A 12,882-nucleotide genomic window follows, 5' to 3' on the forward strand; every position below is an offset into this window, starting at 1 on the left:
TAGATAGAATCTTGCCCTCTGATTTCCATTTTCTACCATGTCCACCAAGAGTTTCTTCTGTTTCTGCTTTTCTTAAGGATAATAAATCCTTGACCAAATTTCTTATTTGGATAATAAATTGTGACTCTATGACTCCTGAGTTTTGAGTTTTTTAAAACATTCCAAGCTGAAAACAAAATACCCATGCACATACTCGCAGCACAGTTTGTTGTCAGAAAAGCAGGGAATTCTTCGCTAACCTCAGGAATGTCCCTGGAAGATGTGCTGCACTTTTGCTGTGTTGTCAGGAATGGTGTCGCTACACTTCGGCGGCTGCTAATTTTAAAACAGATTCTTTACACTTAAAAACAGAAGTAAAAGCCTACTGTTTCTTAAGGAATTCTTCCAGTAAAAAATCTTTATCAGAGATAGCTTAATCAGGGAACTTCAATCAAATTTTGTGTGCCATATAGGTTTGAGTAGTGGTCAAACTTTGACCTCTAAGCTCCAGGAGGACTTATGGATGAGACAAGTGGTTGTGTTTCCTGCTGAGCAGTGAAATAATGGAAAAGTATTTATCCAAATATCCAGTAGGTCTGTGAACTGCTTAAAGTTACCTCACTTGTGTTTCTAAGATGATCTCTCTGAAGAATTTTTGCCCCAGCTTTGAATAAACAAAATATTTGTTTCATGTCCTTCAAATACTGAGTATTTTAGAATAGAATGTCTTTCATGTTGTAGATGAGGACATATGTTCCTTCAGTACTGCATCTAAGTGAAAAACAGGCAGATGCTGTAGCACATTAAAGGCCTCTCTCTCTTTTGTGTAGCTGTCAGGTACTGAATATTGTGTTCTTCGTCTTCTTTCCTTTAAAGGTAAAAATAAGGAGCAAAAGGAATATGTTATCTGGTCTTTTTCAAAGTACAGATGTTCAGGTGCCACTTGTTAAAAGATTCTTTGCAGAGAAAGAAGCCAATCTCACATGCTGCCCATACCATAAGTTTGGACGCATCCCTTAACCAAAAATAGATATTTTTCTTAGCATTGTTGTGGCCACACGGAAAAGATGTCATATCAACAAATCAGCTTGTATTTCTTCTGTCTGAGAAGTTGCTTCAAATAAGCTCTCATATATGCACTGCCTATTAAAAAAAAAGAATCTGATTTTTTTTCCTGCATTCCTCTCCTTACATGAGAAGGCAATAGACAGTTTGTCTCCTAAATCAGGAAGAAGATACTGATTAAACAGCAGGACTTTGAAAGGCACCAAATTATTTGCATTGTTTGATGGAAGAGGAGAGGTCCTGACCCATTCAAAACTAGTGATTTTGATGTGGTGAAGTAGCAGCCAGATCCCTTTTGACTGTGTCTGGTCTGATTTGCTGGCTCCATGGCTACATGGAACAATAGTCTGTGCAGGGCAGCTGGGACGTGGGCAGAATTACAAGTGAGCATCCGTCAAATTCCTCTGCATAACACTAAGAGGGCTTTTCCTCTGCACTTCCTAAATGACAGAAAACCTGTGTGAATGATTCTCTGTGGCTTGGGGTAGGCAGCTTTGAACTCAGGATTGTACCCTGGAAAAATGAAAAATTATTTTTGTCACCCATGAAGGTATTAAAAGTGTACTGTGTTGATGTTAAGTCAGATATTGGCAAAGATCTGGTGGTGGGTTGGTTGGTTTGTTTGTTTTAAAGAGAATACTAATATTTGCACAGTTTGAAAAAACAATTCTCTTTGTGGAGAGCCTATGCGTAGACTATTTCTATTCTGATGGTTAAAGTCTGTCAAAAGTTATTAATAATAGCAGTGGAAGTTTCTGATGGGGATTGTTGATGAGGAGTGTCAGTAAGCAGTGACCGAGTTCTTTTCATGGGTTTGTGAATATCTAGAAAAACAGTGCAGTTTTTTGGAGCTGCAGTTCTATCAGAATGTATCCACAGCAGACCCTGAGCGAAGGCTGGGGAGTGACTGCTGAAGGGTGTTCCACACCTGAGGCTGACTTCACCAGGCTACAAGGTTTGTGTGTGCCTGAGTGGCTTTGGAGAGACACAAATGGGAAGGAGGAGAGCTCACCTCCTTCTCTGGGACTCACAACAGACACCGTGCTGATCTTTAAGGGAAGTCTGTGTTTGAATCTAGGAAACCTCTAAAGTTAAATCAGATGGGTGTGTGAGAGCATCTAAATTCTGCTTGACTGGCAAATAAGGTATGTTGTACCTTGTAGTGTCTTGTTGAATGTCTGCTGCCGATTCTGCTCTTGAACTCTGATTTATTTATTCTTGTTATTCAGACTCCTCAGTGCACAGGTAGTCAACGCTCTGACTGAAAAGCTAGCCAGACAGTGAATGACAACAGTGCTAAATGGCCACAATATGAGCCACGGCATAGGCAAGTAATTTTCCAAAAAGGAGTGTATTTGAACATTGCTCTGAAGGAAAAAAAAAAAAGATTATAGGGAAAAAAAGGAAGCAGGATGCTATCTTTTAAAAGTAATAGCACACAATACAGGCTCCAAAATGTTCCATAATTGTTTGTGGTATAGCCTCAGAGTAAGGAAGTATTATCATTAAAAAGAAGTAATTTGAGTGAAGCTGGAGATCATAACATTCCACTCACCCGTTGAAATGCCTACTGTCAAAACACGGGTTTCCGATAATACCCAGAGACTTTCTCTGCTTCTTTTGATCTGTTGGCCTGTAACAAATTTACGTTCCTTCTCTGACACTGAACTTAGGAAAGTAAACAAAATCAAAACCATATTTAAAGCACTGACTCACAGAAAACATTATGCTCACATATGTATGTCAAAGGCCTATGTTATATTAGTCGTTATAATTGGATTAATACACACATCTGCTTTACAATGAAATGTGAGTCATGTGTCACTAATTATTAGCATCTGTAGTTCTTTCTAGCAGTGATATTTCCATTTTTAAAGGCTGCACATTTTCTGGATTAATAAAATGTGCAAAAGCAGATTTCTAATTTAAATTTAAAAACTATAATACCCTGAGTTGTACTTTGATTTTGCTCATATCAGTATTTGTCATCAGGGACATCCTGGCTTGCCGTGAACTGTCAGTTATGCCCCTTTGAGTAACCAGAACAAATGTTCAACAACTGGACTGATATTTCTTCCCTGCCTTCCCAGACAAATGTGTCTAAGCTTGCCTTCTCTTTACAAGAGTAGCTTTCCTGGGAGCCTGTGAGTTGGAGCAATTGTGTCCTTTCAGCACTGCTCAGCCTTCTTTGATAGCATCCAATTTCCCAAAAGTGTCACTAAAGCCTTTTTTTAGTTGTTTTGGTCACTCCTTCTCTAATAAGTGCATTGTCTTGACCAGACTCAGAATGTTAAGATCAGATATAAGATTTTTCTTCTTCACTAAATCTTGGAAGACACAATATTCTTGAGCAGCCCCAGTTGCAGCCAAATCATGTTTTGTAGCCATGATGTCCAGACATCTCCAGAAGCAGCAGTGTTGGTGTTGTCATCACTGAACTTGCCAATCTCATCATGAGTTACAGCTCTAATACAGTTTTAGGCTCTGGGCATGGTTTTGGCTTGTGTGCCAAGTCACGTACTGTTGTTTTGTACTCTGCCATGAACAGGTCCTGTCTTTGTATCTTTGCTTATGGTGTATTTGCGTGCTATCATGGCCACAGTATCAGAGCAGCCTGCTCTCTGTAAGCTTCAGCTAAGTCTGGGTGACTTCCTTTGCTTGTCAGATTCCAGATGTTTTGCCAGAATTTATTTCTGAGTCTTCCATGATCCTCTCTTTGGCTTCTCTGTGCATGTGTGTCTTCACGCCTGTGATGAACTCTACTCTTATCAGGGTTAGTCAACTACCATGCTCCCCCAACCCCCTTCCTCCCCACTCCAGAAACAAAAAATGTTCATCTTTTAAGTCTTAGATCTGTTGCAGACTCCTCTAATACTTTCCATTCCCCCTGCATTAAAACAGTCTTGCTCCATTTATGCACAGAATGCAGTCCTCCTTAAGGTTCTGCAATCCATTTTCATTGTGAGACTCTTGGCTGTCTTAGTTGAAAACTAATAAAACTTCAAGGGTCTGAGAACCAACTTTTATCAGAAATAAACTGACTTTCTGCCCAGTATCCTTCTGATAGCATTCATTGTAGCTGCAGAAACTGTGCATGTCTTCTCTGAGGGTTTTTTTTTTTTCACTAGGAGGGAGTTTACCCACTCCACTATTCATTCCTGCAGAAGAGTTTGATTCTCCCTGATACTGTACTTTGTCCTGAGCTAAGGCCAAGTCTGAGAGCCTGACAGGCTGTAAATGATATCTGAATGTGTCAGCATTGTTCTGCATGGAGCACCATCGAACTGAGCATTTCCTTCTACACGTCTCATACAGCAGTTTTTAAAGGCACAGCTGCACACATGCTGTGAGCGCATTTCCCCGGGACGTTTACCTTTCCACCCCTCACTTTTATGCCCTGCAATGGCATTGTGGAGGAGGAAAATTAAAAGAGTTTAATGCAGCCTGCAGCCCAGGGCTGTGAATTCATCTCAGCTGCTTGCAGAGTGTTAATGGACACCACGCAGGCCAAAAAGGCGCAGAGGGAATCTGTCCCAATAGTTTTTAAAGCTTCACCTCTGTTGGTAATGTCACCTTTGAGAGCTAATGAAACAGTTTTCAGATGTGGGTCTGGTCTCTGCTAATGCTTATGATTGTGAGCATACAAATAGTATTGCATACTCCAATGGGAAGTTTACTTGGGCAAAATTCCCGCTGAGGTCAGCTGGGCTTTGTCCAGAGCAATCCTTGCCTAATAGATCCCTTAATAGTAATAAGCATTGAGTTTGGAACTGTAGTTAAATATAGGAATATTTTAAATTAAAAAATACATGGGCTGAAGTTTCCTTCTGTCTGTACTAGTCTTTCCTGCAGTAATTCCATCAAGTTACTCCAGTCTTTACTGGTGTACAGCTGAGTGCAGAATCATGCCTCCTGTTACCACATGAAATAACTCATGAAAAAGCCTCAGTTTTATACAATTTAATATTCAAATATGAATTTAGGGTTTTAAACTAGTGAACAGCATGACTTCTAATAAGCCCTACAGTATCTTAACCCTAAAATAAAATTGAGGAAAATCCTTATTTTTCTCTAAATGAAAGTAGGATGGCAGAGTGGTTACAACACATGGCATTTTGACAGAGGTATAAGCTCCCTTGTCATGACAGCAATGAGTGTTTTCAAGCCAGGTAGAGAATCAGATTGTGCTGCTTTTAGGCTTTTCTTGGTCAGCTTGGCTGTAAATGGGTACCAGTCATTCCAGCTGAGAATCAGAAATGCTGTGAGAAAAAGGTCAGTGATAACCACCTTGGTGTTTTCATCAATGTGGTTTACCACAGAGTTGGCATGTGCCAGTCTGATGGGCTGAAGTGCCTTGGTGTAAGTTGTGGCCATTTCCCTACTACTCCTGCTGAGAGATGTGTGTTTCCAGTGTAAGCAGATTTGTCTTGGGAGAGAAAGAAACAAAACTAATGAAGTCGGCTTCTCAACATGTTTGGTTATGTGCTTGGTTGATGTTTGCTAAGTAAGGCCATAGATCTTAGTAGGCATCAGGTAACCTCCAAGGAGAGATCTAGAGAAGGCCCCAGTCTGGGAAAAAGCTTGAAACACATGGGTTTGTGTCCTCTTTTTCTAGCTGCTTGCCTTCATGAAGTGTGCTGGAACGTAAATGTCTTGGAGGCTTCTGCTCCTTTATCAACTTCTGATAGAAATTGGCAAATCTGTTCAAATGGTGGCAGTAGGCTGCCTTGGGCTGAGCTCCAAAATTCTCTGAAAGAAGAGATTCTCCAAATCTTAGCATTTTTGGTGGATCCATATAGTCAAACACGAGCTCTGAAAGATCTGCCATGGGCAGGTTACTACTCAGCACACTGGGAAATACCCTGAGTTCAGCTGTTGCAGGACCAGTCAGGAATGGCTGGGCTGCAGCCAGCAGTGCGTGGGGATCAATCTGCTTTAACTGGCTCTTCACTTTCAGCTCAGGCAAAGCCTGGCTGACCCTGCTAGGGTAGAGCAATTAACATTGCTTTGAAATCTGCTTCTCCACTTACGCCTTTTAACATCCACACAACTCAATTGCTTTGATTTTCTCTTGTTTTTCCCCCAGCACAAAAGATGCTGATTTTTACTCTCAGTATGTAGTTGCATCGACTTCTTTAATGCCATTACATTAGTATCAATTGGCAATGTCCGAAAGGACTAAAAGGCCTGTTTCCAGAATGAAAGAGAAGAAATTCTCATCAAACAGGCCACAATTGGGTACTACTGTTAGATATTGGGATTTTCCCAGGAAATTGCAGGATGGGAAGTAAGAACTTTGAGAACTGTGAAGAGGGTTAAATCCAAGTTACAACCTTAAAGTTCTGTAGTGTGTAGAAATTCTGCAAATAAATGTGTGAATATTTGTCTTTTACACTGAATTCTTGGAGTCCTTACCCAAGTCAGAGAAAGCCTCCTATTCTCCAGGGTCCTTAAGCATGTGTTTATCTAAAAGAAGGGATTTTAAGCAGAATTTCTGTGGAGCTCTATGTATTTCCTATCAGCTGTTTCCATGTGGGAATCAAACCATTTATGTATACAGTTCTTGACTCTGGGGCAATTAAAATCTCAGCCATAATGTTATAATAACACAGAATTTGGTGTGCCTAATGACATATTAAATCTTCCTAAATTATAGCTAAATTATGAAAAGGACTAATTTACCAAAACCAGTTACTAAATGTTTAGAAAAGGAAGCTAATTGAATTATCTCTTGTTTGTCAGAGACAGATAATCTCCTTGTGAGAAATCTCATTTTTCTGAAGCATGATTAATTGGCCTTACGAGTCAGAGATTATGACAAATTATGCAGGAGAAGATAATAGATAATGGTAGGAAGGCTTGGGAGCAGAAAACTAGCAGCTGTTATTTGGTTCAGGTCTAGGTACCACTTCTGGATTCACCCTGACCTTGTATGGTCTCGCTGCTGCTGCTGCTGCTGGAGGTGAGCCTTGCTGCTCTCACAGCCTCCTTTTGCTCCTTTCCATGACATGCTCAAAGCCTCAGCCCAATTCTGATCAATAACATCACCTTCCCAAGAAGGATGCCTGGAAAAACACCTGCTTTTAAGTCAATGAATGGTTTCTACTGAATAGTCAACAACATGAGATGTATTTCTAATTTTCCTTTAGTCATGGTAGGAAGGCATTTATGTCTTACACAGAAGGTCCTGTTATGGCTTCATCATCTTGCTTGAAAAATCTGGCAGTTGTTGCATCTGAATCAAAAGTTTATTGGTTATGTTAATGTTACATCACATGGTTTGAGAACAATTTTCCATTTGCACTATCTTGTACATGTAAATCGTGCTGTAACAGGAACTAGATTTATCTCATTAACATTATTTGGAAAATGTTATGATCTGTATTATTTATTAACATGCTCAAAAGTAAGGTATACTTAAAATTGTAGGGGGTGTTGCCACAGCCATACGACTTGAAGATTTAGTGTCTCAAATAGAATATCAGATAGTGCAAAACTCCCAAATTAAATAATGACTGTTGACACCACTATTTTTTCCTGTTGTTCTGACTGCTAAAACAGTGACTTTATGCAAGTATAAATTCACATGTTCTGCCTTTTCCTCTGCAATCACTTTTTACCCCTTCCCAACATCAGTTGGTTCTCTCTCATATTTAGTTGTCCTTTGTGTCATCAGTTGCCTTATAAGAAAAAGCAATTTCCCAGGCATCCCCAGTGAACCTACCACTGTCCACAGTCCCATACCACACACATCCAGTCATCTCTCACCAGGACCTTCTGAGGTACCTCAGAGTCATTCCAGCTCTATTTTGGGACTGCATCCCTTTGACAGCAAGGAGCACACAGTGGCCTTTTCTTCTGAGTAGCTACTTTGTGTTTTGCATGCATTTCAAGGTAGCAGCTCCTTCAAAGGCGTCTCTTCAGGAGCCCTTGGGCACTCAGCACAAATTTCTGTTTCTTCCCTGGTGTCACTCTAATGAGTTTAAATATGAAGCAGCTTAAAATATACAGGGGGTGTTCCCAAAACAGGTGAATAGTCAGTGGTTTATATTCATTGGAGCATTTCAGTCAGTTTTAATCACAACAGAATATGCTTCCATCTGGTCCCAGCCCTCCGAGTCCTCCCTCAGTACTGTGGAGTAATTGAAGAATACGATTAAAGGTAATTATTTTAATTGCCCATTGACTGAGGAAGATTTCTGATAGTGCTGCCTAGGATCTGATCTGTAAAGGAAAGGCTTGTGGCTTGTCTGCATCAGGACAGATCCCCATCAGCAGTGGTGTGAGGGGTGCAAATGAACCCATTTGCATCCTGCAAGCAGCCTGTGGGTTGTGGCATGGAGAGAGGGGGCGTGGGGCAGGAAACACGAGACATGCTTTTGGATGCAGAAGACAAAATGTGTGCACTGTGACACTTTGCTTACAATGCATTTGGGCTTGTTATTAGCTCACACAGTGTTCAAGCCCAGTGTAATGTCACTGACTTTTCTGAGGCTCCCTTTGGTGCAGCTGTCAGTGAAAACACAAAGTTTGTCTAGGAATTAAAGCCAGAAATACAAGAATCGAAACCATATATATTCAATAAGGTGAAATACTTAACACCTAACCATTCCAAAAGCAGCATTTTTGTTGGAGGCAGCAGTAAAGGAGAGTGATGGTCTACTAGGTAGCTCACCATGTTGAGCTTGGAAAACTGTATTTTTTGCTCTGCTGATCCTGCACTGGCCTTTGCTGCAGCACTTGGGCTGCTCCATGTCCCACTTCCCATCTTCGTTAAAAGTGAACATGCCTTCTTAGGACTATGTGAATTGCTTTCATGATGTGTTAGCATGAAAATTGCTACACATTCATTGATGTGCTGATAGGGAGGGCAAAGGCCTTTGTGATTTTTTTTATGTGTAACTATGTAGTATCTATGGAATTAACCACTTCTGACAATGGAAGAAAAATACACCAGAAAACAATCAATTCAACACTTTTGCCTTAGTGACACTGAGCAGAAGTTTGCTGTAGGATAGTAGGGTCTTTAGAAGATCATTGGCACATGCTCTTAGGATTCATCTAGATGTTTGCTGGGGTGAAGAGGCTGTCAGAGAAGATGGACCTCTGTCAGACCTAGGCTGACTATTGTAATATTCTCTGGGTGTAATGAGAGCAATTTTGAGAAGTTTGAAGCCTCTATAGATCCTATTTGTATAGTATAAACATTCTTTCTTTATCAGGTCTGCCAGTTAGGTACTTTCTTTGCTTGTGTTTTCCCATATTTGCTTGGTGAGTCAAAGAATTCTAATAATCTTTTTTATTTAAGTGCACTTGTGAGAAACAGAAAAAATATTCCTGACTAAAATGATCTGAGTTTTCATTTACAGGCACGAGAGAAGCCAAAAAAAAAATCATATTGCAAATGTTTTGACCACTGACATTTGTCATCCTTTCTGTTTGGGAGGAGCTGAATCAGAGTCTCCTCTTCCTCATACTTTTTAGAGTGGATTTATATCATTGGGGTCTGATTTCCAGGACTCCACCCACAAGCACCTTTTTATTACCCATGCAGCTGTACTGAGTCCAGTGGATTTTTGCCTGATTTATTATCATGTGAACAAGGGCCTCACCAAGCTGTGTGACTCCTGCAGTTAGTTTTGATTTGCACTGTTGCAGCTGGCAGAAGGAATTGACTTGAATGATCTCACTGTTGCTGTGGCTCTTGCATTGTAATTAAAGCCAATGCTGTGTCGTTATCTCTTTAGAAATGCATGCTGTGCCTGCACCTCTTAGCTCACTTCTTGTGCCTACAACTGTCTGCTCTCCTGAATAACTCCATTCACCAGCATCCCTTTGTTGCTGGGCATCTGCTGTGAAGGGACTGAGGTCCAGCATGACACACTGGGGCATGTGTCCAAACCATGACTGCAAAGAGCTTCCCACTGTCACCATTCAGGGAATGCCCATGGGCTCAGGGAGAGCACGGGGTGCTGAGCATGGACAGGATAACCTGTGCTGGACGTGCAGGTGGGTGCAGAACAGTGCCTGTTCTGCTGGATGTTGACTGCCTGGGCTGAATCCTTGACCAAGAATTCGTGGAGCTAACTTATAGTGTCTTTTGTTCAGTCTTTTGACTGAATGCCTCCCAGATGTTCCTTTTTCATTAGTTTTCCTTCACGGATTATTACCAAGCACTGCTGTGCAGTTTGGCCCGAATTTGGGAGCTGTTGATGCTCCAAGTGGTGCTGCTAAAGCTGCCTGTAGGAATGGGCAAAACAGCAACTCCCTGAGCTGGCAAAAGACTGCAGCCCCGTGTAAGTGTGCCCAAACCTCTCTGTGACAGCAGAAGCAGTAGCTCTGAGGGTCCCTTGTGCCCAGCTGCCTTGTCTCAGTACTGCTCATCCTTCTCCCATCCCCAAGGAGCCAAGACACACACCAAAAGGTTTTGAAAAATTGTAATCTATTCACCACCCCAGCACATTTGCCTAATCAAGATTACCAACTTCAATTCTCCAGGCCTTTCTCCTCTACTGCTTGTAACTTAACATTTCTTGTTTATTTTCATCTTTATTTCCCATAGTGTACTGAAATGATGTGTACTGAAACATTTGTTCACACAAATAAGGGAAGGTGATAGCTTTCCTCCCTGACCACATGCTCTCTCTTCTGTTCCAAGTCTTAATTAAAATGATACTACAGGAAGCAAATCCATTAGCAGATACCTTACAAGATGCTTTATTCACTTACACATGTACACAAAATTACTTACAAGTATCACATTACTGCTTTAGTTTATCTGTTAGCAAATGCTGCTAATGAACTGCAGTGTTACTGAAATGGGTAACAGACACCTAGGAAACCAGGGAAAGTATTCCAATATATCATTCTTTTCTCAAAATAAATTGTACATTTTGTTGTTCAAAATGTGCAGAAAAATTACTATCCAGTTACATTTGCATATTTGACAAATGGCCTGCTTTGTGAAAGCCAAAAAATGCCCACATTGAAATCCCTTCAGTTAGTTACAAGTAATACAGTAGCTTATCCTTTATAAAAACAAAATTCTGATAGATCTGTTCTTATGCTCTAAAAGCATGTTTTCTCTAAGTCCCTGATCCAGCACATCAGCTCTACCTGATTTGAAAGTTGGTAACTGGATAGGAGGCCCTGGGCTCCATGATTTTTCTGAGTCATATTTCTTAATAACACACAGAATTTCTAGGTTGGACCTCAGTCTTACAATTGCTCCTTTTTTTTTTTAGTTGAATTAAATATCTTATATTAGTGGAGAGCTGGAAATAACTTTTTATTATTTTCATTATGATCTGCCACACTGAGAGCATAAACAGGTATAAAAGTGAACCTTAAAAATGTACGTAAGGTGAGAGATTTGAAAAAGCCCACATGTCTATAGACATTGGCTTGAGCTAAAAGGTTATGAAGATCCTATTTATTTACAGGTTGTGGTCTTTGGATCTGGATAATGGTAAGTTGCAATAAAATAATGTAACATCCTGCTTGGAGTCATCCTGTAATGCTACAACATAAAGGTCTGCCTGTGAAATATTGGGATATAACTTAATTAAGTTGGGCATGTACCTGAGGCTACCAAGCCTTGAAGTTATGCTCGGTTTCCTGAGAGAAGCTAGGAATAGCAGAGGATACTGGCCAAGAGTTCCCAAAGCTCCCACAGGTGGCACTGGCTGCCCTGTCTTCACAAGGTGAAAGAAAAGCCTGGGTTGAAATAACAAAAATCTCCCTGTTTTCTTGCACCTTGTGATGACAATATGTTATGTACAGCATTCTTAAGGGAAGAGGATTAAACAGAATATAATCTACAGCATTAGTTTCTGAACTGAGACCAAAGCCACCAACTCAAAGTGTTGGTAAAAGTTGGGAAGTGTTTTGGGTTTAAATTATTTTTAATTATTTTAAATTGTTTAAACTACTCTCATTGTTCTGAAACAAAGCTCTAATTTTTCTTCTCAACACTCCCATTGTAAGAAGCTTGTAATTGGAGCCAGGCAAAGCAGTTTTGAGATAATCGAGTCCACCAGAACATATAAGGCTAGAACAAGAATGAAGTGCTGGAAAACTGAAATTATTCACAAATTCTGATTGAACTTAATGCATTGTTTTATACTAAAAAAATAGGGATAGAGAAATTATGGAAATAACAGATTAGCTTGTTTGTGCAGTGTTGACATGAAGTGTCAACAGAACATGAAAAACATTATTTCAAAAAGGAATTTTTAATTTTAAATGGTCATAATTAATTTTAAATTGTTGAAATCATCACTAACACCTATAAAAGACATCAGTTCTAGATCTAAAAATTTAAACTTTAAATTAATGAAATGTTTTCTTACTAACACAAAACATGTATTTCCTGAAATAAATGAGAAGTCTTATTTTGTTCTAGCCTCGAATGATTTTCCAAGTTGCTGAAATAATTATTTACTTATCTTGAAATATGGGTGTGACCATGAATCCTGCTGCTGAATTATATCACCACCTTTCTGATTACCTGGTATTTAACTGACTTTAGAAATCAATCATATACTTATCACAGAATAAAGAGGATCTATTAGTGAACAGAGCTCATCTATTTTATTTTCCTCACACATCTCCTTCCTAGACATGCTGAGGGGGATTGCAGGCCTTTTGGGTGCAGGTGATTGAAGTTAGCTGCACTATAAGCTCTTCCTGTAAACAGTCAATCAGCCTTTCAACTCAAGAACAAAGAAAAGGATTGGTATTGGTAAGATTCCTGCCTGTGCACAAGAAACTTCTATTGATCCTCCGACCAGGTAACTGTTGATTGCAAAAGGGTTATTGATCTCTTGTACTTTGGTT

At 40.0% G+C, this 12,882-nt stretch overlaps 1 protein-coding gene across 3 annotated transcripts in view; it reads left to right on the top strand.

Moving 5' to 3' along the window:
* The first annotated feature begins 1,476 nt into the window (after nt 1-1,476).
* Nucleotides 1,477-12,882, top strand: part of C8H10orf71 (chromosome 8 C10orf71 homolog) — a 72,422-nt gene continuing 61,016 nt past the window's right edge. Inside the window, exon 1 of one of the 3 annotated variants that reach the window (XM_064430768.1) lies at nt 1,477-1,594. The gene's annotated coding sequence lies outside the window, so the exon portion shown is untranslated. Of the gene's footprint in view, nt 1,595-2,039; nt 2,190-12,882 lie in introns of those variants that run through there. The other 2 variants (XM_064430766.1, XM_064430770.1) reach the window with 2 other exon arrangements.

This window comes from Passer domesticus, chromosome 8 (genome assembly GCF_036417665.1).
Source record: "Passer domesticus isolate bPasDom1 chromosome 8, bPasDom1.hap1, whole genome shotgun sequence".
Lineage (NCBI taxonomy): Eukaryota > Metazoa > Chordata > Aves > Passeriformes > Passeridae > Passer > Passer domesticus.